Below are 21478 nucleotides of genomic sequence, written 5' to 3' on the forward strand. Positions count from 1 at the left end.
GTGGCTATTTCTTACACCCCTTGACATCATATTTTACCAAAAAGAAAGATCTTTGTTTTGATGAGATTCAAAGATAGCACATTCCTCAAGCTGCTATGTATATTCTTGTTCTTTGGTCCAGTGATGGCAATTGATCTTGAGGTACGATTGCTGCTCTAGTGAACTGGAAAAAATGGATAAAGAAATGTGTGATTTCTGAAAACTTACTAACAGCTATTGTAGTCAATTGTTCCATGTGATTGTGCTTACCAGAGTTCTAGACTTAATAATCACTAAGAGTCATGACTCATGTCTTGGTATTTTCCTGACTACTTTCTACTATTTCAGAACTCTAATTTCTCATACTATACTTTAAAAAAAAAAAAAAAAAAGGGGGCTTTTTAAAAAGCCATTTCTTGAAGTGGTTGGGGTGAACACTGCTATTTGAGATCAGACCTTGAAAGAAATCACGTTTACACTCCAAGTGAAAAATGTTTTACTGAGGTGCTGCAACTTGAGATCTCGTAGTATACTCGGCTGCTATTTAGACTGTTCTCAAAGACTTAAGGGTTCATCCTAGAACATCCCTAGATATTCAGTAAAGCAAATACAGAAAATGTTAGTATTTGCTTTAGAAATGTAGACTAGAAGTATGTTTCAAACCAAAAAGTTAATCTGTCAGTATCAGGAAAAGCTATGTTTAATACACTGTGGATAATTTTTTGACTTGATTAATTAATTTTGACTGGATTGAGTGAATATTCTTTAGTTTTGGTGGAAGCACTGGATGGCTTTACACATTCCCTGGCATCTTTCTTCATGGAGGTAGCTGTTATAAGTGCCTGATTGTTACTTGGACAGCTAGTGTTAGTTGCTTTGTTTATTACTGCAGAATCAACTGATTTTAGAACAAGTAAAGGGAATATATATATACACTAAAACTTCTGCCACTGATTATATTCTCTTTGGCATCTTTTCATCCTGTTTCTTACCAATCAAATTCAAAAGACTTTAAATCAATGTATTAAAAACCTTCAAAATGTGTACTGTTGTTCTGTATACTAGCAGATCGCTCTAAAATGTGAATCAACATGTAGGGTTCTGAAAATGGGTATTGAATCAATGTGTTCATACTGCATTTTTGTAGTAAATCCAAGTCTTCCCGTCACATTTGTGGATTTGAAAGTGAAAACTTAATAAACAGTGAAATAATACCAGTCAAGTTTCACAGGCCTCTTGACCATCCTACTGCTCAGACATGTGTGAATGCATGACATAATGAACTGCTACTCTTTCCCCTTGAGCTGCCTTTCAAAAGGGATTAATCTGATTTATTTGATTGAATCTTTGAGCTCCATTCAAAGACATCCTGTATTTCAGGAGGAATGTCCAATTGTGCAAGAAATTTAATTCCAGTGTCTCTTCCCAACTAAATCAACCCACCAAGTTATATTTAGCAAAATACCATACTTCTGAACTAGTGAAAAAAATTTGTCTGGGCTTTCAATGGGGCTCCGTAATGATAAAATCTAATGCCTTGACTGTAGATTCTTTGTTTTGTACTGTGCACTCTGGCCTTATAAATGCTTGAAAATTGCTATAAATAGTTGTGTAAAATGCAGTATAACCAGAGGAAGGCATAAAACTATTATATGTATATTACAGTTATATAAATATTATATTTGAAATGCTTATTTTAAAATGTGGATTATCCATGTATTTCTGTAATCCTCAAACCAGATGAGACTGAAAAACAGACACTATGAGAGATTGTCATTCAGATCTGGAATGTCACTATTCTGAAAGAAAGGAACCTAATGGGTGAAGACAAATATGCAGCTACATCAAAAAAAGTGTTTTGACCTCTTCATGAGTTTCATCCTGTTTCTTCATCCTGTTTAAAGTAAGACACCAGACAAAATACTGAATTTTATTTTTCCATGATGTTACTTTCAGATGCTCCTAAATAACCCTTGTTGTTACAGCTGCTAAGACTCACCTAATAAAACATATTTTGACTGAGTTAATAATCCCTTTCTCTGAAATCATAAAAGTAAGGCAACAGTTCATCTTTTCTGAAGGGTAGAAAATAGAACTTGAAGCCTCTGAGTCTGTTGTGCTGTTAGTTATTGGGAAACTGTTCCATGCCTCATTTGTATAAACTATGAAAACAGAGAAGAAGGGACAGATATTCTGGAATATTTGCCAAACTGTGCAGTCCTATATCTATTCTGGAAAAGAGAAGGCTGTATGGTGACCTTATAGCAGCCTTCCAGTATCTGAAGGGGGCCTACAAGGATGCTGGAGAGGGACTCTTCTTCAGGGACTGTAGTGATAGGACAAGGGGTAATGGGTTTAAACTTAAACAGGGGAAGTTCAGGTTAAATACAAGGAAGAAGTTCTTTACTGTGAGGGTGGTGAGGCACTGGAACAGGTTGCCCAAAGAAGTGGTGAATACTCCATCCCTGGCGGTGTTCAAGGCCAGGTTGGACAGAGCCTTGGGCAACATGGTCTAGGGTGAGGCCTCCCTGCCCATGGCAGGGGACTGGAACTAGATGATCTTAAGGTCCTTTCCAACCTTAACTATTCTATGATTCTACAAATTAAATGAGACAGTCTAGGAAATAACGGATAGCATCCCCTCTGGACAAGTAGCCCTTTATTTTCACCTTCTTAAAGATGAAGGTGTGTTTCTTGGCCTCTTTGGGCAGAGCTGTCATGAAGCCCTAACAGAATAAGAGTATTTTGAATGCAGTTAGGTTTTGAGCACAAATTAGAAATGTATTGAAACAATGGTTAAAAATTAATTATTCCCCTCATCCCCTACGCCTTCCTTACCCAGCAAGTCCTCCTTTTGATAGCTGGCTCTCTGATTATTTTCTGAAATTTAAAGAAAGTTTGTTCTGGTCTGCATGACTGTTTGCCCTTTGAGGCCGCTTTGCCTTAATGGTTTTGATGTTCAAGGCAAGAATTGGATCTTTCTATGAGAACGCATGATGTGAATTAGATAAAGCTTTTTTAATCCTCTCAGGCAGGTTTCAGAAGCTCCTTCAATTGGCAGAGATCAGAATAGACAAACTTTACCTAGGGGTACTGGTGCAATTTCTGTAATGGGAAACAAGGGAGAAATAAATGACAACCTTTGATTGTCCTCTGGCAACATCAGCAAATGGCGTTTCGATTTCCTACATTGTGCAAGACTCAGAAGAAGAATTTTGATTGGGTAAGGACTGCTTATCCTAGGAAACCTTTTGTTTTTCGCAAGAAACTTCTTTAATCTTAGTTTCTTTAGAAATTGGATTATATTTGTTGCTGGGGTGGAGTTGTTTTTCCTAGAATGTAAAAATTATATTTATTATTGCTTGTAAATTGCACGCTTTGTTATTTCTGCAAATTTCTTTCATGACCACCTCCCTCTTTGATTACATGTATCTTTGTGCACTTTTCACCAAAAAGATTCCCCAGATATTTTGTAGATAAATGATGACAGTCAGAGAAAATATTCTACTTCAAGTCCAACTTCTGCTTTAGTTCCTACAAACCTGTGAAGTCTCCTGAACACATTGGATGACTGCCACCAGCAGCAAAGTCACTGTTTAGATGTATAGTTTGAATGTACTAAGTCTACCACAGTTTCTCAAAGCCTGCAGCCTACAAACTTATTTCTAATGTGATGATTTTGAGTGATTTAAAATTGAACGGGTAGAAGTTATTTACATAATTGAGACCTGAAATTATAAACTAGTGAAAACAGCAGTTTAATTTTGTATTACTGATGAAAAATGCTTCATTCTTTAAAATGTCCAAAAGAATATAATCAAATCCTATAAGTGGCTTGGGCAAGAGACAGCCTTGTGCTAGAGAAAAAATGAGGGGAAAAAATCATTGGCCAAGCACAAAACAGTGCCTCAGGGGCTTGTGTTGGACTGCTGTCATTTGCAATGTTTGCACATTTTTATCTGTGTGAACGGGAATACTGAGAATATTTTAATCCTTTCTTTTTTGATCCCTGGGCACGAAGAAAAAGATTAGTACAATCCTTTAAAAAGCAGTATTTTTCCTTGCACTTAAATGTGTTCTCTATACAGTCCCATGTAAAAGGCTATTATATTTTAGCATGGACCAGAACAGGAGGAACACTACGTTCAATTTGTTTCATTGAGCTAAGTAAGCTGTTTTAAACAGCTGATGCTCTCATCTGACTTACATAAACAAGCATTTCCTAGCATTTTTACTACCTTCTTACTTGCAAGAATAAGGCATTGGCTGTAGACAGTGGGTCTACTGGTTAGTGTAATATATTTGCATAAATAGGACATAAAAAATAACTAGTTATCTGTTTTCTGTCTATTTGAATCACATAACCAGATTGAATTGTCATGCATGCCTGAATTAAAAAAAATAAAAAAATATGGAGCAGTTCAAGAAATTAGAGCTATTGTTTTGAGTAGATGGAGAAACACTAATGAATACTGCATAATTATTAATAAATAACGATATTAAATTAACGATAGCCTGTTTTCTTCTATAATGTTCTGTTTGTTATTCTGTATCTGCTGTTATAAATCCTGCAGGATGTTGCTTCAGCTTCTAAGATATGCAGAAGTAGCTTTTGTTAGGTTATGAGTTTAAAAATTTGTTTTTGCTAGAAACATCTGGTTTACATGCTCACGTTCACCCCAAATGAGAAATGGCATAAGAGAAACATAATTATCATTGAAACTGTGCTTGGATATTGGTACAGAAACCATGCCTTTATTGAAAAACATGAATATTGGCAACTGCAGAAATAGTGCAGTTAGAAGCGACGGACTGACAGGCAAAAAAAAAAAAAAAAGGAAAAGTGTTTGTGGAAATAAAAATTTAGAAATTGAATTCCAAAAGACTTTCTTCTGTGCAACATTCAGAAGGAAGACGGGATAAAGTGAGAAGTGTGACACTATTGCAGTGGAATAATCTGAGGAATGACTTTAAATGTAAAGCAATAAAAGAAAAATTTGAATAGGCTCACAGAAATAAGGATTTCTATTGCAGAAACTTTGAGAAAATGTGCTATTTCAGTATGGGTACTTCTAGCAAAGAAAAATACAGTGCCCTGTTTAGAGGGGGAGAGGGCCAATGTGGTATTCCCAGCTAACTAGAAAGTGTTGGGATTACTGGCAGGAGAAACGAAGCTGCTACAGCCATGGTGCTCATGTTGCCACAGGCAAGCCAATGGAAATGGTCTTGTAGGTAAATGATTACAGTGTGAGTAAGGGGCATAATTTTAAGCTCTGACAAACTTATATAAAAATGCATAAAGCTGTCTTTTCAAGACAGTCATTGCATATATTTTTCTCTTTGGTCTGCATTGTGAGCCGTTCTTCAGAAAGAGGCAATAAATTATTACATTGCAGCAAAACAGAAGAGCTGCTGCATTGCATAAATGGTCCCTTGGTTTCCTTTCTGTTCATAACAATGGCAAATTTCTCTTTCTGCATTGGCATAGTTGTTCAAGCTTATGCAGGGTTGGGGAGATCACTTTGACCTCCTCCATACACAGCCCAAATAAGATTTCTTGAGAAGCTTGCTATTCCCTTCATGCGTTGTATCTGCTATGACCACAACCTTCCCCATATTTATATTTCTTTCTTCTGGTTGGTCTTGGCACTGCAAGGCCTCTGTCACGCAAGGGGATTGACCTGGCTCTGGGGAGTATCTGCACACCTGTGAAAACCTCTTTACCTCTTTCGTTGTGTCTTTGGAAGAAAAGAATGGAGGAGAGGAGTGGGTGAGCAAGAAGCTTTGACTGAAAACAAAGGTGAGGATCTAAATTCAAGTCATTAAATTACTGAGTTTGTCTTTTAGAATCAGATCTTCAAATTTCATATTGAATCAAGCAAAGCAACAGACTTCAGTAGATTTTGTCTTTTAGATTGCATTTCTTTATAACCTTGTATTTCTTTATACATTTCATGTGATTTCAAGAGGCAAGATAGTTGTGGAAGGACTGCTCTGAACTGCAGCTTTCATTGAACTTAATGTTTTCTACTAACTTCAATTTTTCATTTGCTACACTTTCAGCATTTTGCAACCAGAATCTCCCATCACAGGAAACTTGTGCTTTTGGTAATACATGTATTTCCCTTGTTAGCTCTAGCTTAAGGTTTTTATGTTTTGATGTAATGAATTAGCCTAAAGATCAAAAACGCTGCCTTCAGTTGCTGCCTAAGAAACAAAATTTACCGTTGCACAAAATGTAAAACAAAACAATGTAATAGAAAAAGTTTTAATTATGGGGGGCTTGAATAAATATGGCATTGTAGCCTTGTGCATAATTTTCACATATCTCAGATAAAGGACACAGATTGATTTGTTGCAAGCTCCAAACAGGGGTAACTCAAGAAATGAGCACCTAGATCCTTTCTGTTCCAAAATACACAGGTTGTAAAATTCAAACTACTTTTTAACACAACATCACTTGTGCCAATCTCATTAGATACAGACAGGGAAAGATATAGAAAAGTGCCAGCCTGCCTTAGACACAATGGCCCACCATAATGACAAATTCTATTTTTCTAAATTGAGGTACGCTCAAAAGATACAGAAAAGCCAAAATTTGAACCTCATTTTGTGGTACTTGGGAACAGTAGTGGGTTCTGCACTCCTCTTTTCCTGCTGCATACCCACACCGAGAGGTGTTTGTCCCAGTTGGTTTAAACAGAAGGCTCTACTGAAGTTCCCATTTACTAAATGGATACAAGCATATATGAAGGATATCCCTTACTTGGGCCATAGAATCCTTCAGTTTTGCGACTATGCACTTAATTCCAACTTCGCCTCTGAGAAGTTGACTTTAAAGTGATAATTTATCTCCATTATGTAGGAAAAAAATTAAAAGAGGTTAAACCATGAGAAGTTAATAATTTGGCAAAATTGAAAATGTCAGTTTTAAAAAAAATAAATCCAAACTCTTCCCCCTCTGTTGCCTCCCCCCCCAGTATCCCTTACTCTTCAATAAATAAAACCTAGACTGGGAAAGACTGTCTTTTGGCTGATTTCAATATCAATCAGAGTGTAACCGTACCTCCCAATTAATTTTTATTCCATGGTTGGAAAAATATTATGGACTTATGTGAATTTTCTCACAGTTCCAGTCTTTACCTCAGTAGGTAAAAATCGTTTTTTATGGCTTTTCTCCTCTCCTCTCCTTAACAATCAGTTGGGTTGCAATGAGTTAGTGTTTTCACAGTTGTGAGGGTGTGGGCAGGAAGACCTGCAGGCAATGGGATATGATATAGACAGACTAGATATGAAAACATACACAGTAAGAAACAGGGCTGGGAAATGACTACAAGACTTAACAGTTGCTCCTCTTAGAGTAAACCACAGATTTTACGCGAAACTTCACAAATATCACAGCCAGTACATAGCTACAGAAAAAAAGGTTCTACATGATATGTAATGGCACCGGGCAGATGTTAGTCATTAATAAAATCTCTTTTTGGCTGTTTAGTGTTCTGGTGGTGAGGATATAAAACAGGAAATGGAATTTAAACACTTCAAAAAGATATTTGGAAAATTTTGCCCTCAATCTGGGTACAGTGAAGGTTTCAGAGGTGGGAGCAGAAGCAGGCTGGAAGCAGCCAGGGAGCTATTTCGAACAGGTAGTTCCCATGTGGGTGATGAGCAGTTCTGGAAATAACTTCTTTCTAAAACAAAACAGTGCAGTATATGAACTCAGAATACAGCAAAGCTTGGTGGTGTTTTGGGGATTTTTTTTCTGTTTTGTTAGGGGGGGTTTGTTGTATTTTTTTTTCCCCAGAAATTTCTGCTCACAGATTTGAGGACAAAAATATACCTCTGAGAACTTCAGGTACAATGCCCAATAAAAATTAATTTTTTAATGGGAAATAATATGAGTAATGCATCATTACTGACTACCATAATGAAAGTTTGTAGCAGTTTCATTTTTAGCCATTAATAAACAGGCCAATTGTTAATCATTGTATTGGAAATTATATTATTAAGTTATTACATTATATTATTAAATTATTTTGAACACACAGCATGCTAAATGTGGTATTTAATTGTAAATTACTGCCTCATTGCTCTATATTCTAAAGAAACAGTACAATATTTCACTGCTTTAGTTGTTTATATCTTACACTGTGGTTTTCCACCACATATTTTAGAAAATTCTCTTTCTGTAGGACCTGTCTTGCTGTTTACTCTTTCGTTCCAAGTTGTTATTCTGATGAAACATGTAAGAACTAAAAATGGGAAGGTAATATTTTAATGTTTCTTGAAATGATGTGAAGTGCTTGGAAGAATCACAGTACTTGCACTGTAAGCCTTCATGCATGTTTCTAGAATACCTTTTTACATAGGAAAGGTAAGGAATTTAATAGCTGTTTCTCTTAACTTTTTGTAGAATGACAAACTGATTTTTCTTCACTGCTAAGATCATGATTTTAACATGCTAAAAAAAAAGTTACTATTTTGTTATTTCTGTAAATGTATATCACCTTATAAATATGGTATTTAATGAAATGTTAATATTAATCTGAAAAGTTTCAGATTCACAGTCAACAGGTTGCTAAAAGTCATTGAGTTTCGGACTTTGATTCAATTTGAGTATATGTAAAACTCAAAGTGGGCTACAGAATGACAGCTGAGTGCCTGGAACGCAGGCTGCAGATTTGATCCTTGCAGTCTTCACAATACAGGAAATTTACTCTCTTGTTGGAAGATATTAAATTTCTGAGCTTAAAAGTTGATTACCTATCTGCATAAGGGAATATTAAATTCAATATACCATCTGAAGGCCATGGCTCTTAGCAGCTGTAGAAATCATTATAGTATGACTGCTGTTCAGTTGGTTGTGTGAAATGAGTTTGTGGTCTTGGTCCAGTTCTTAGCTCTTGACAGGGGCCTGGGTCACCAAACTGCACATCAGCTCTGTGTCTTTATCTTGTCTGTCATTTCAGCAGTGAAGAATGTATATGGAAAGTAAATTAAGGTGCTTATATGGGAAGCTGACATGACCAGTGAGACAAGTGAGAGATATTAATCCTAACCCAACACATACTGCATTTTCAAGGTCTGGGAAATTGACACAACTGACACCTAGATATCATCTAAAGAATATTCTCAAGAGTGGAGATCCTGGTAGCAAGAATATTGGGAGCAGCAGGGAGCAGGAGGAGGAGTTTGTGGAACTCAGTCCTGTATAATCTTCATGCTTTAGCTTCTCTTTTAAGCATTTAAAGAGTTGAGGCCACTGAAGTAGCAGAATGGAATAAAAAGAAGCTGAAAAGGAGATGGTTCTAATCATAAAAATTGCAGGAGAGCTATGACTTTTTTTACTGATGTCAAGTTCCCTGGGTGCCTCAGTGACTTCACTTCTTAGGAGAAATATTAGAGGTATTTCTGAAAGGGACATTTTTCTTAGTGAAAGCATCTAACTGTGAAGTGCTAAAAATAGATTTCCTCTCCAGTTACCACTTTAAGGTTTCTGGCTTTGGTTTAGGTAAATTAGGTTTGAAGATCCTGTCTTCTGTACCACCTCTGTGGAAGGTCTGTTTCTTAAAAAATGTCATTACAAGAACAAGAAATAGTTCTGTTGGTTTTCCTCTTTGTATGAGAGTTCATTCCTGCTGTCCTGCAACTTCAGGGTCTGCTTCCCTTGGAAACCGGGGACATGCACATGGAAAAGATACACTGACATAGTTGTGCAAGGGGACCAGGCTATTGTTACAAAATCTTGTGTTGTGAGGCTCTTTATTGCATGGCCACACACCAGGAATCTGGGAGCAGAATAAGCTATCTCTAAGGTAGGGGAAAGACAGAATACCCAAAAGATGTTCAGGAACATCTTCTCAGTGATTTTCTGCCTTTTGCCAAGCACCATAATATTTTAATATGTACTTTAATACATAAGCCAACACTGCTTTTTCTCCTCCAGGCACACTGAGCTCCTTTTTATCAAGATGAGCTCTTAGAAGTTTCCTTGTTTTGACATTCTGTACATGATAAATATCTCTATATGCTAATGACACAATACTTGAACAGAAGTGAAAAACTGATGCTTAAAAGGTGGTTACCATCAGTATAGCGCCACTTACAAAAGCTCCTTCTCTTTTAAGAAGGCTCAGTTACCTTTCTGAAAGCACTGGGACATCACAAGGACAATGCTTCCTTTCAAGAAATCTCTCTCTTCAAGCTTCCTACTGATGGAAAGCCTCTGTTGCTGAAAGGTGGCAATTAATCCTTAAACAAAGATATATTTTCTGCTGGTGTCCAGTTATACAAGAGCCATTTCTATCTGCTAAAATCTGACTTTATTGTGTTATTGTCTACTCCTGTCTTATAAACATCTGGTATACTTTTTCTTTCAAATAAGAATTTCTTTTTCATTTTACCATTATGGTAGCTCTAGGTGGTGGTTTTCATTTCACAACAACATCCATGGGGACAAAGAGCTAATAGTGAGATTAAATTCCCTAAAGCAATTTTCTTTGATATCCGCACCTTCTTCTTGTTCTATTGGTATATTCAGAAGTTAGAGAACGATAAAAGCTACTTGGTTAGAAGTTCATATCCTGTCAGTGCAGAAGTTGCTCTCTATAGCTTATTTCCAGTGTTTTGACCAAACAGATATTTCAAAATTTATTGTAGCTGTCTGTTAAGAGAGAGAAGTTTCTCCTCTTATTCAGCCAAAATTTCCATTATCCCTATTTCATCACTGAATTTTAAACAATTCTGCTTGCTCCTTTCCCTGTTATTCATAGGGTTGACAACTATCAAGCAGACTAACAAGACAGGGTACCTCCTTATGTTGAAAGGGAATAAACATTGATGGTTCTGGAAAATGAAGTTGTAGGGCATGCCCTCAGCCATGAGCCTTCCAATTGAGTACCTTTCTGATAGAGAAGAGCTGCCTTCCAAGAAGGTGGTCCTCCAACCCAGGGAGGAAAGTTATGGCAGTCTGAAAAGCCAAGGCATGAATACCAGTGCTGTGGAAACTTGGCTGAAATGGGAGGTAAGAAGAGGTAAATAAGCCCTGAAAGAGAAAAGCAGTCAAAGTACCAAAAAAAAAAAAAAATTCTTAGTCTGTCTCTTCCAGTCCTTTGGCGTATTGTTGCTAGCTGTTTTCAAATCTATTCATAGCAATTTATTTAACACTTCTGTTTGCTTTAAAAACTGACAGTACATCAAGGCTAAATATAAGCATTTTTCTTACTCTTTGTTTTCTCATACAAAGGCTGTAGTTAGGATTCTTCACTACCTTGCACCTTGAGATACTAATTACACATGTCAAATTAGGTGTGGACTGCTACTGCCAACATCAGAAGAGAGTTTTGTTTGATGTCTTACGCCTTTCCTCCACAGACTGAAATCACTGCCAGAGGTGCAAGACATACTAATACCTATCTAACTACCTACCTGTTTATCTTGATAGAAAGCTTTCTGATAAAAATCTGAGAGCAAAACAGTGCTCCTTGCTTTTAACATCCTGCTTTTATAAAGACCAGTCAATTAACCATTCCTGTTCCAGTTCATCTCTGTGGATCATGGTCAGATCCACAGACAGCGCTTACCTAAAGGGAGTTTGAAAGCTTAGTTCAATAACAGTTGTGATATGCCTTTTTATCTTTGTGGAGGTGTGATAAAAAGAGAAAACATTTATATTTAAGGTTTGACAATTTTATTCGCTGATTAAAAAAAAAAAATCTTTTCCATAAAACCTCCCTAATGATCTATTTCCTTCAGTGTCTGAAGTAAACAGCTGTAATCATCTTGTTGTGACTCTGCCAGTTTTCAGCACTCTGGAGGAGATTTAAATTTCCTTTCGCTCTGCTGTTGTCCTTCACTGCATTTTTTCCCCCTCCTCGCTCTTTAATGTGCGATCAGGACCCCATGTCTGTGGAGACTCACTCATTGACCTGTTTGCCATGGTTAAAGGTAAGCACATTCAGGAACCTTGGGACTCCAGCTCATATGTTCCTTTTGAGAGGGACCATTCATTTATCTGCTCTTTACACCTGTCTGCTCTTCTGCATAGATAACAAAGATAAGCCTATACAAGGCATTTCTCCTTTGAACACAACCTGCAGCACTACAAAAGCAGAGATAGGAAACCATACCATTGTATTTGGAGAAAAGAGGCAAAACTATGTGACTTGATAAAACATCAGGGCCATCTGTGAGTGATACATTTACTGGGGACTGGGTATAAGCCTCCAGAAAATGTGTCTTACAGTAAACAGGTTTCAAAGAGACAGCTGTTGCAGACCTATCACAATTTCAACTTTGAGCAACAAATAATGTAAATATAAATTGCCATCATAAAATGCAGTAATTGTGATTTCAAGTTTTACTTTCCTATTTATCCTGCTGTTTATACCCAACCAGGAGCTGTAGCAATATAAAAATACATAGATTTGTTCAAATGCTCACTAATATACTGTTTAATTCAAATTGTTTTTAAATAGCTTCCTAAATTCTATTTCATTTTGTTATTTTTGGATTTATTACTGATTTAGTTCATAAAACTGTTGGATTCCAAAATCTGAATTGCAGTTCCTCTATTTTTCTTTCCTACAGTAAGTTGTATAAAGTATTCTTGATTACTTTCCTTTAGTTCATTGTGAAATAATAAAATAACAGCTTTTTATGCTCTATTTAAATTTTGAGTGCCAGCCAAGATCCTTCTCTCCCTGTTTTAGCATTCACCTAAAGTGACTTTTCTAATCAGCTATGCCCTCCACATCATAAAGCCTCCCCTCACTATCTTTGCTGATAACTCCAGAGATTTTTAGGCTGGGAAATTATAGGTCATGCTTCCCTAGTTATGCTTCCCCCAAGAATCTAGCCCTTAGGAAATTCATGCTCTGAACTCCTTTTCCCCAATTTCGATAAATGTATAGATGCCATGAGCAGATAGTTACATGTAATTTTGAAGGTCAACATTCAAGCAGATTAGAAAACTGAAACTGAATACCTACATTCGCTTCTGGGTTTTGTAAATTTGTTTAATTGATCTTAACCTCATTTTCTCTCAGTATGATTCAATAAAAGCCCTAAAAGGACAAAATTCAGTTTTAAGTGCAAATATTAGTTTGTCTCAAGACTCCTGCTGATTTAAAAGGGTCTTTGATAATGAACCAACCTGTGTGTTCACTAAAAAACATGAAAGATTTGCATGCTACAGACCAGACTGTAGAAAATAGACAAATATATGCTTGCATGCATGTGCACGTATATGTCTATGCAGACATCTGCAGCAGGTGAGGCCTTCCAAAGGAATTTGCACTTTTAACCACAGGTGTTTCTGCCCACAGCTCTGTTGTCCTGAGTAAAGCAAAGCCATTTTCACCCTTCCCAGGGCTCCTTGTTATGCCAGTGTTTGCTCTTCCACCAATATTCAACTGGGACTGTCCCATGTAATTTCTCTGGTTCAAGTCATATGAGGTAAAAATACAGCAGAGTGACTCTGGAAATCAGAACATGACCGTGATGCTTAAAAGGATGAGGAAAGAATGCAGAGCTCAAAGTAATCACATTCAAAACTGCTACACATCTGTAAAAGCATGATTTCTCTCAACAATCTTCTCTCATGACAAATCTCTGAGAAATTAAAAGCAAACAAATAATTTGACAACTAAAATGCACTTCCACACATCCCAATTTTTGTTATATTCCCTAATCTGCAATGAGCTGGTGTTACAAATGAAAAACTTGGATTATAACTGTGAAAATAAACTCTGCAGAGAAAACATTAGGCTGCTTTCAGTAGAAACGGTGCTTAAGTCAGGCTGCAAAATGAAAAAACAGTCAACAGCAGGGAGAACTCATCATTATGAGCTGAATTATGCTCATATTTTAACGTTATAAGTATTCAGATGTGAGATGTGATTTCTCCATGAGCCTGTGCTCTTAAAAGTGGATTCACTTTTAGAAGACACTGGATGTGTATATCCTCACAATGATTCACTAGATCTTCTTAATCTTTTCTCTCTTACCTTCTTATTATAGTTAAGCATTATTAAGACTTCTATTCAGAAGACCTTTCTTTTCTATGTCTTCTGAGATGCACCAGAAATTCTTCTGTATTAAATATGGTATCACTTTTAGTATTGTAGTTGGTATTTGTATTTTATCCTGTTTCCAAGAAGTTCTGCTTTTTTAAAGAATGGCTCAAAATTTGTCATCTGGCTCATGCAGTAAAGCTGAATAGATATGAAAATACTTCTACTAATATCTCCTTCTATCACTACTTTTATCAATCTTCCTTGATTCTACTACTTTAAAGGTCAGTTCACTCCTAATTTAGAGAACAAAACTTTGTAAAGCCTCACTTAACAGAGCAGTGACCTGAAATTTTGGTTGTTTTTCCATTTTGTTCCAGTACAGTTCTGCCTGGGCTTCGCAAGACCTGCACTTGAGAAGAAGAAAGCTATTCCAAGACATGACAAGGACAAAAACTCCTCTGGATTGCAGAGTTAGGGTTAAAATGCTTTTTGTGCAGTGCATTTCGCTGTAACTTGCAGTTCCCACCAATACTATGTTGCTTTTTTTCAGTCTTTCTGCCTAGTGCAACTCTTGCTTCAGTTGGTTTCATCCTTTCCCTTTTGTCTGTTGTGTTTGAAGGCAAGGTCAGAGTTTGGCTCGACTGTGTGGGCTCCCAGCAGAGCAGGAGATAGCCGATGTGAAAGCCTGGTCTGTGCTGTGCAGGGGTATGGAGGATGCCTGAAAGGGAAGTTCTAACAGGAAAAAAGAAAGCTGGAAGGACCCAGAGGTTTAAGGCATAACCCTTTGGAAACACGAGGTCAGGTAAAGGTTTAAAATTGTATATATTTTTCTTCTGGCTTTGATGGAAAGTTCCCTTAGAGCCCAGCTGGAAGAAAGGACACAAAGCGATGGGAGGGTTTGCAAAAGCACTGATTTTTCTGCCTTATCATCAGTATTGCACACTTTGCAATATCCAAAGTCTTTTACTTTGCTGTTCAAAAGTCTGTGGAGAGAAGAGTAAATTATACCCTTCAATGACAAATTGACTGTATGAGTAAAGTGCACACACAGAAAATTAATTATAGCAACTTTAACTCAGAAAATTTCCTTCTTCCACCCAAAGAACGACTGAGGTAATGTTGCCTATAACAGCTTGCAGCACTATTAGTTCTCACTTTATGTAGCTACATGCCGTGCTTTGAACACAGGTCATATAATGTGGGGAGGTGATGGTTTCTTTGAGCTGGGTATCTGAGATGGCTCCACAACAGACAGAGCTGAGGGGACCATCAGGCTCTTTGTTGGGTCTTTATAAGGAATGTAATGTACTCAGGTGAAACACATCAAATAGTCACGCCTCTCAATTAAAAAATTCAACTTCATGGACTTTTTGCATGAAAGAGCTGGCTTTGGCAATTTCTTTAGGCTTTCTTTTTTTTTTTTTTTTTTTCTTAGCACAGTTGAAAAAGAGTCATACTTTGACATTCTGCAAAGAGCTGTAATTTGATTTTCTGATTCAAAATTAATTTTAGTTTCAAATATGACCCAATAGACATACAAATCTTACTTAAACTTGTCAAATCCTGGGTAAAATATTTCCATTAATACAGAATGACATTTTTAACCAAGATGTTTGATTTGTAAAAAAGTTCTCGATTCCAGCTTCTTCTTATAAAGTGTGAAGGGAATAGTTCTAGACATGTCATTACATATCTAAGTGACCAGTGATTCAGCTGATTGCTTTACAAGTGTAATATATAACGTAAGTCATGGGGGTTTAATGCAAAGGCAAGATTTTAATTATTAAATTCTAATTACAAAATTTAGAAGTCTGACAGGCTTTCTGGAATCAGCTGAACAAACTCCAGCTGTTTAGACAAAATACCCAAATGTGAAACACGTGGTTTCACTCTATCCCTATTCCTGACCACTTCTGAAGAAAGAATCCTTCCTTCATGAAAGATATCCTTAAACACACAGGCAGCTTGTTTGACTTCAAAGGGATTAAGCAAAGATTTTCATACTTAAGACCCAAATTATAGTATTTTGAGCCTGAATTCTTTAATCTTTTTTATCATCTGTGAAACATATCATCTTTGACATTGATTGGCCTTATTTAGAAAGCACAGTAGATGGCATACCCTCAAGTTTCTAGAAAAGCTACATTATGGTGACCTGGTGATTTCGCATTTTTACCCATTGTGAGACACTAGTATCACCCTATCCAAAGCTGCTGATAAAACTTATATAGCCATTATTGGTTTTCTCATTGTTTTTGTGAAAACTGTTAAAAAATAATTTATGTTAAAAAGTTTTTTGTTTTATCTTCTGAAGTGTAACTATTAAAAAAATATTGAGAGATGCAGTTTTATTTTTTGGCCTCTCTACAAAAATGTCTTATAAGATTTGAATCAATTGCATGGAGTTAAAATCCAAGACATCCAAACAGACAGCCTAGTATGCTTTACAAAAAATTATTCCAACCTACTGCAAATGTTTGTAATGAAAATGATAACTGAACCTTAGCTACACCAGAGCAATACTGGAGGTGGTGGTACGAATATGCTTTGATAGATTATATCTTAAATCAAGAAAACCATATGCATACTGAATAGAGTCATAAAAGGAGTGAAAATATGCCATTTCATTTCCACTAGCTGTAACATTGCTGGTTTTGGACAATTTTTGAATGAAAATATGAGGGAGGCTGTGAATCCTTTGCTTTCCCTGAGGCTGGTGAAGGTGAGTACAAGGCACAGGCTGGCTCAGCATCAGTGGGAGGGTAGGGGCTGTGTGCACGCCCATGTTTTGCAAATATTTATACACAGTCAGAAAGTTCTGTTGGCTATTAGAGAACTAATTTTATGCTTTTAGATAATATTACTGAAATTGTTCTTGATAAATTATTGGATTAATTAGGCCCTAAATTTACATATAATGTCTGGTACTAAGTAGTTGTGTATGCATTATTCACAAGTGTTTGATGAACAGTTTATGAAAATAAAGAAAAACCAAAAAAAAACCCAACAAACACAAACATTAACTATGTATTTTGTAGGATGATTGACTCACTACCAGTGACAAAGTTGTTTGTCCATAATTGAATACCTAACCTAAAAATCCCTTAATCATAGAAATGCTGAACCCAGTTACACTTGAGTGTGTTGTTGAGACAAATAAAAATATTTATCATAAGAAAAAACAATTATCAGTCATTAATAGAAATAAAGAGCTGTGGTAATTGTGAGTATGGAGTTCATGACCTATTTTAACATGGTTACACTGAAGAGTGGCTTGGAGCTGAATTATGAGGATTAAGCTGATCGAAATATGCAACTGAGGAGCACAGAGAAATTACAAATAACCATAGCAAACCAGCTATAAACAACATGTAGGCCAAGAACAGATTGCTTTTGAAACAGTACAAGGTAAACAGGACTATCCTAAGCTTCATCAAACTACCAATCCTGAATTGAGTTCAGTTCTGCCAACTTGTTTTTCACTTTATTCAAAGTTCAAAGTCTCAAAGGTCTGAGGCTATGGAGAAGCAATTGATGCATTTTTGATAACTATATATTGTCTGAACTGAATTTTTAAATTTTAATTAATAAGGTAGAAAAGTTGTTATAGCAGCACAGATCTATAATACTGTTAAGCCTGTTAACCAATGTGACAATGAGTGGAAAGGTACATGTTCAGTCCTCCATTAGCTTGGGGAAAAGAAAATGTCAATCCATACGACAGTACTGGAAATCTTCAGGAAAACTTTCTGTTATTACTGTCTAAAATGCCCCTCACCATGTGAATAAGCAGCAATGAGCTGTTTATATGAAAAACTTACAGAAAAACCTACTCAGGCTATTTTAATTGATTGTTCAGTCACCTGCAAATGAGGCCCCTGGCTACAAAATGCAAATTTGCCTCAAAATAGTCTTGCTCATATGATGAGAAAAAGGTCTGCTGTACTTTGAATCTCAATAAGGTTGGCTTGAAACTCCTCTGCACATAAGTTTTATATATATATATACACATGAGAATATATATAGTATAAGTATACAAATTATATATTTTAAATGTAGGCATAACATTTATTTATTTATATATATTTAATAATGTGGACTTGTATATAATTCCGAAAGGTAAAACCAGATACATCACATCAGTTTTTGCTGTTGGGTGAAAACACAGATGTTAGCCCAGGGCAAGTACTAGCTCTCACTTTAGTTATGAATCTGCACTTTGTAAACATGAATTACACACTTAAAGAGATGAAAAATCACATAAGCCTCTGACAAGGAGCGATGTCTTACAAAGAAAGAACAATGAAGTCCTCAGACAAGGTTTGGTGTTCACTGCTGTGTGATGGGTAGGTAAAACCCCTTCTTTGAGTTCAGTGGACATTTTCTGGTTAAAGAAATGTAGTCACAGACTGGGGCCATTATTGTTGAAGAAGTGGACTTTCTATATGAGTCAGATCAGCTTAATTAGACCTGAACTTGAACGGCATCTTCTACTGGTGGGAAAGGAGAGAACTAAAAGACATAAAGTTGAGAAGCAGCGGACAACTTTGCATGGCTTGTTTAAGCAGGTCGTCCTTTATAAATATCACTGACGTGCAAGAAGAGCTGTAGAGCATGTTCTCTATATGTTGATTCCTCTAACTGAATTACAGAGCCATACCAATGGCTTTTGTCTTTTTTTCAATGTCTTTTGTTGAGTCTCCATGCCCTTACCCCGGCAGTCTCTGTGCACCTCTAGCAAAGCTTGATGTCCCACTGACAACTGGTGGCAGGGTCCTCTGCTCCTCCTGGATATCCCCTTTGGTCTCCATGGTAGAAAAGCTCTGTCTTATGCTCATTTGGCAAGAGCTTAAAAAAGTGTGAGCTGAAGGCAGAGATAGGACTCTTGCCACCATTTGTTTTCTAGATCATCCCGTCAAATCGTGGAATATTTGCTGCATGTTGTAGTTTTCTGGCATTTTCTCCAATCATATCTTAAGTTATCTAAATTATAGGGTTAATACTTCTTTCCTTAAGATACTATTCCCCAGTCTAATATGTCTTACTGTTGAGGAGATTTTTTTACATGGCTTTAAGCTATACCCCCTTACACTACCCTACATATTTTTTTTCCAACTTAATTCCTCAAATATTTATACGTAGTTCATGTACCTATTTACTCATTACTTAGCCAAATTTTAGATACTTCGCTCATCCTCCAGTCTTTAAGTACTTTTCTTAAACGTTTACTTTAGCTCAGTATGTGATTTGATTGTTAATGCAGAATAAATATTATTTTTCCAGATTCATATTACTGTAAATGTTTTAGGGCAATATCTGTATTTATTTATACCTCATATGGTGTCAGTGAATGCAGATGTATTAAAAAAGTACAGAAATTGGTTTGTTGGGCTTGTGTTGCACTTCGGACAGCACTAGGTAATCTGAAGTCACATTCAGCTGAAAAACAGCAAAGAGCAATGATCCAGATCACAGTGCCTTTGCAAAGGCATATATCCTTCTTTGTCATCTATTTATTGAAGAGGCAGAGAAGTAATGTTGGCCTGTGGTGCAGAAATAAAAAAGTGTATGTGTGTTTGTACATACACATATCTGCATATATGCACATACAGACATCTGGATGGCGAAGAGCAGTGGAGCTGCTTACTGAGAGAATGAATCAGCATGAAAGCATGAAAAGGAAATTTGTAATAATTGGTATTTTTCATATAATTACATTAATATTTTTGTGTTCTTTTTGCTGCATTTAGGGAAATGAATACATTCTGCATCGTTTCCTTATTTATAGGTGCTAAAAAATGTTCTGTTGATGCATATCCTGTATTCTGAGCATGGCAGCCTGGTGTTGTGCTCCAGCCCTTTTCAAAACCTATTAGAGGAAATCTGGTTTTATTGGCTTCAACAGCATGTGAGCTGCACACAGGGCTATGCTGAGCAGTCCAGCTTACTGAAGTTCACATCCTTGAACTGGTGGAACCCTTGTGCAGCTGTCTGGTGAGGGGGGCATGTACAGTTCTCAGGTCAGTGGTCTTGGGTTTGATTAGGGAAATTAAAGTGATTTCTTTTGAATTCCGCAAATCTTGACTTTTGGCTATGAAAAAGTATTTGGAGGAAGTGGTGTGTAGGCCATCTGCCAGTGTGAAACCCCAGCCTGAGTGTCTTGGGATTAAGGGAAGAAAATTCTGTCAGTTATGTCTGATGTTAAATCAATATAAATTTTCAGGCATGCGGCACTTTTAATATTCCTTCAAGAATATCTTGTATAAATATATTGGAAAGTATATTATGGAGCATACACTCTCTTAATTTTCCACGCAAAGGGAGCTACCACAGATGTTGCCTCTTTACTATTTCACGTTTGTTAGCTCTGGGCAGAGCCCAGAAGGTCCTGGTGGCCTTTCACAGTCTCCAGCCTCTGCTGACAACTTCTAAATCCTGCAGTAACCTGGGACTTTTTAGTTTGTCACAGTCTGCAATATGACAAACCCATCTAAAATCCAGTGCCCACACCTCCAAATAAAGGCACTGATATTAAACGTAATTATTTCCTTAATTAAACAACTAAGTGAACAAATGTTTGGAAATCACAAACAAAAAAAGCACAAAGGGTAAAATAAATTTTACATGATAATTCTCATAAGAACTGTGAAAAATTCACAACTTTTTCAAACTTTTTTTCCTCCACCAGAAATAACTCAATACTGTTGATACTCTCCAGGAGGCTAATTTACGGTACCTGCTACAACATGAATTTTGCAAAAATATATACCCAGTCTTTGAAGTATATTTGAAGTATATTTGCTCCTTAGACTCTCGGAGGAAGGGAAGAATACATTTGCACACCCATGTGCAGAACAAAACACCGAGGCGGTGCACACTGCTGCTTTGTAGCCAGGAGAGGGACTAGTACAAACTGCAGTGTAATAAAATCTAGGGTTCTCACTAATAATCAGGTTTAAGTGCTCCCATGTTGTGTCAAATCCTCACCCCTTTGCTTTATAAGGGTATTTTGATATATACAGTGTTCCTGGTTTTGTTTTTGCTTACACAAGACTACATTTTATGGACTCAACCTTATCTTTCTTGTCACAGCTAAATCTGTACTAAAGGCTGCTCAAGAAGAATTTATCTGGCAACAGATTTACTTAAATGCCATCACCTGGACCCTCATCTCTACATGCAGTTGGGGGAAACCTCAGGGAACTTTTCTAGCTGTTCTTACGCTTCTAGGGTGGTGATGGTGTTCATTGTGCTGTGCTCCCCAAGGGACTGCAGTAATGCAGTGAACAAGGTGAGACCCACAGGCATTCTGGTAAGCTGCAATGCCTATTTGTGAATTTTTTGCTCTTTAGATATCTATCTATCTCTCCTCCAACAGGTCCTGGGGAAAAAATGTCTACCAGAGGCTGTCTAACCACTCGGCACAATACTAGCTGGGTTAGCTGGAGAGTTGTTTTGAACTGCGGTGTTACCGCTTGCAGCAT

General features: G+C 36.8%; 1 long non-coding RNA gene across 16 annotated transcripts in view; it reads left to right on the forward strand.

Moving 5' to 3' along the window:
- LOC115611924 overlaps window positions 1-21478 on the forward strand; it is a 63510-nt gene that overhangs the window by 6140 nt on the left and 35892 nt on the right. For 13 of the 16 annotated variants that reach the window (XR_003992775.1, XR_003992776.1, XR_003992771.1 and 10 more), the window contains 6 exons: window positions 1720-1882; window positions 5636-5779; window positions 14614-14796; window positions 16632-16716; window positions 19783-20014; window positions 21087-21285. This is a non-coding gene — a long non-coding RNA (uncharacterized LOC115611924). Of the gene's footprint in view, window positions 1-1719; window positions 1883-3010; window positions 3203-5635; window positions 5780-14613; window positions 14797-16631; window positions 16717-19782; window positions 20015-21086; window positions 21286-21478 lie in introns of all 16 variants that reach the window. The other 3 variants (XR_003992778.1, XR_003992773.1, XR_003992770.1) reach the window with 3 other exon arrangements.

The sequence above is a fragment of the Strigops habroptila genome, chromosome 8 (assembly GCF_004027225.2).
Source record: "Strigops habroptila isolate Jane chromosome 8, bStrHab1.2.pri, whole genome shotgun sequence".
Taxonomy (NCBI): Eukaryota; Metazoa; Chordata; class Aves; order Psittaciformes; family Psittacidae; genus Strigops; species Strigops habroptila.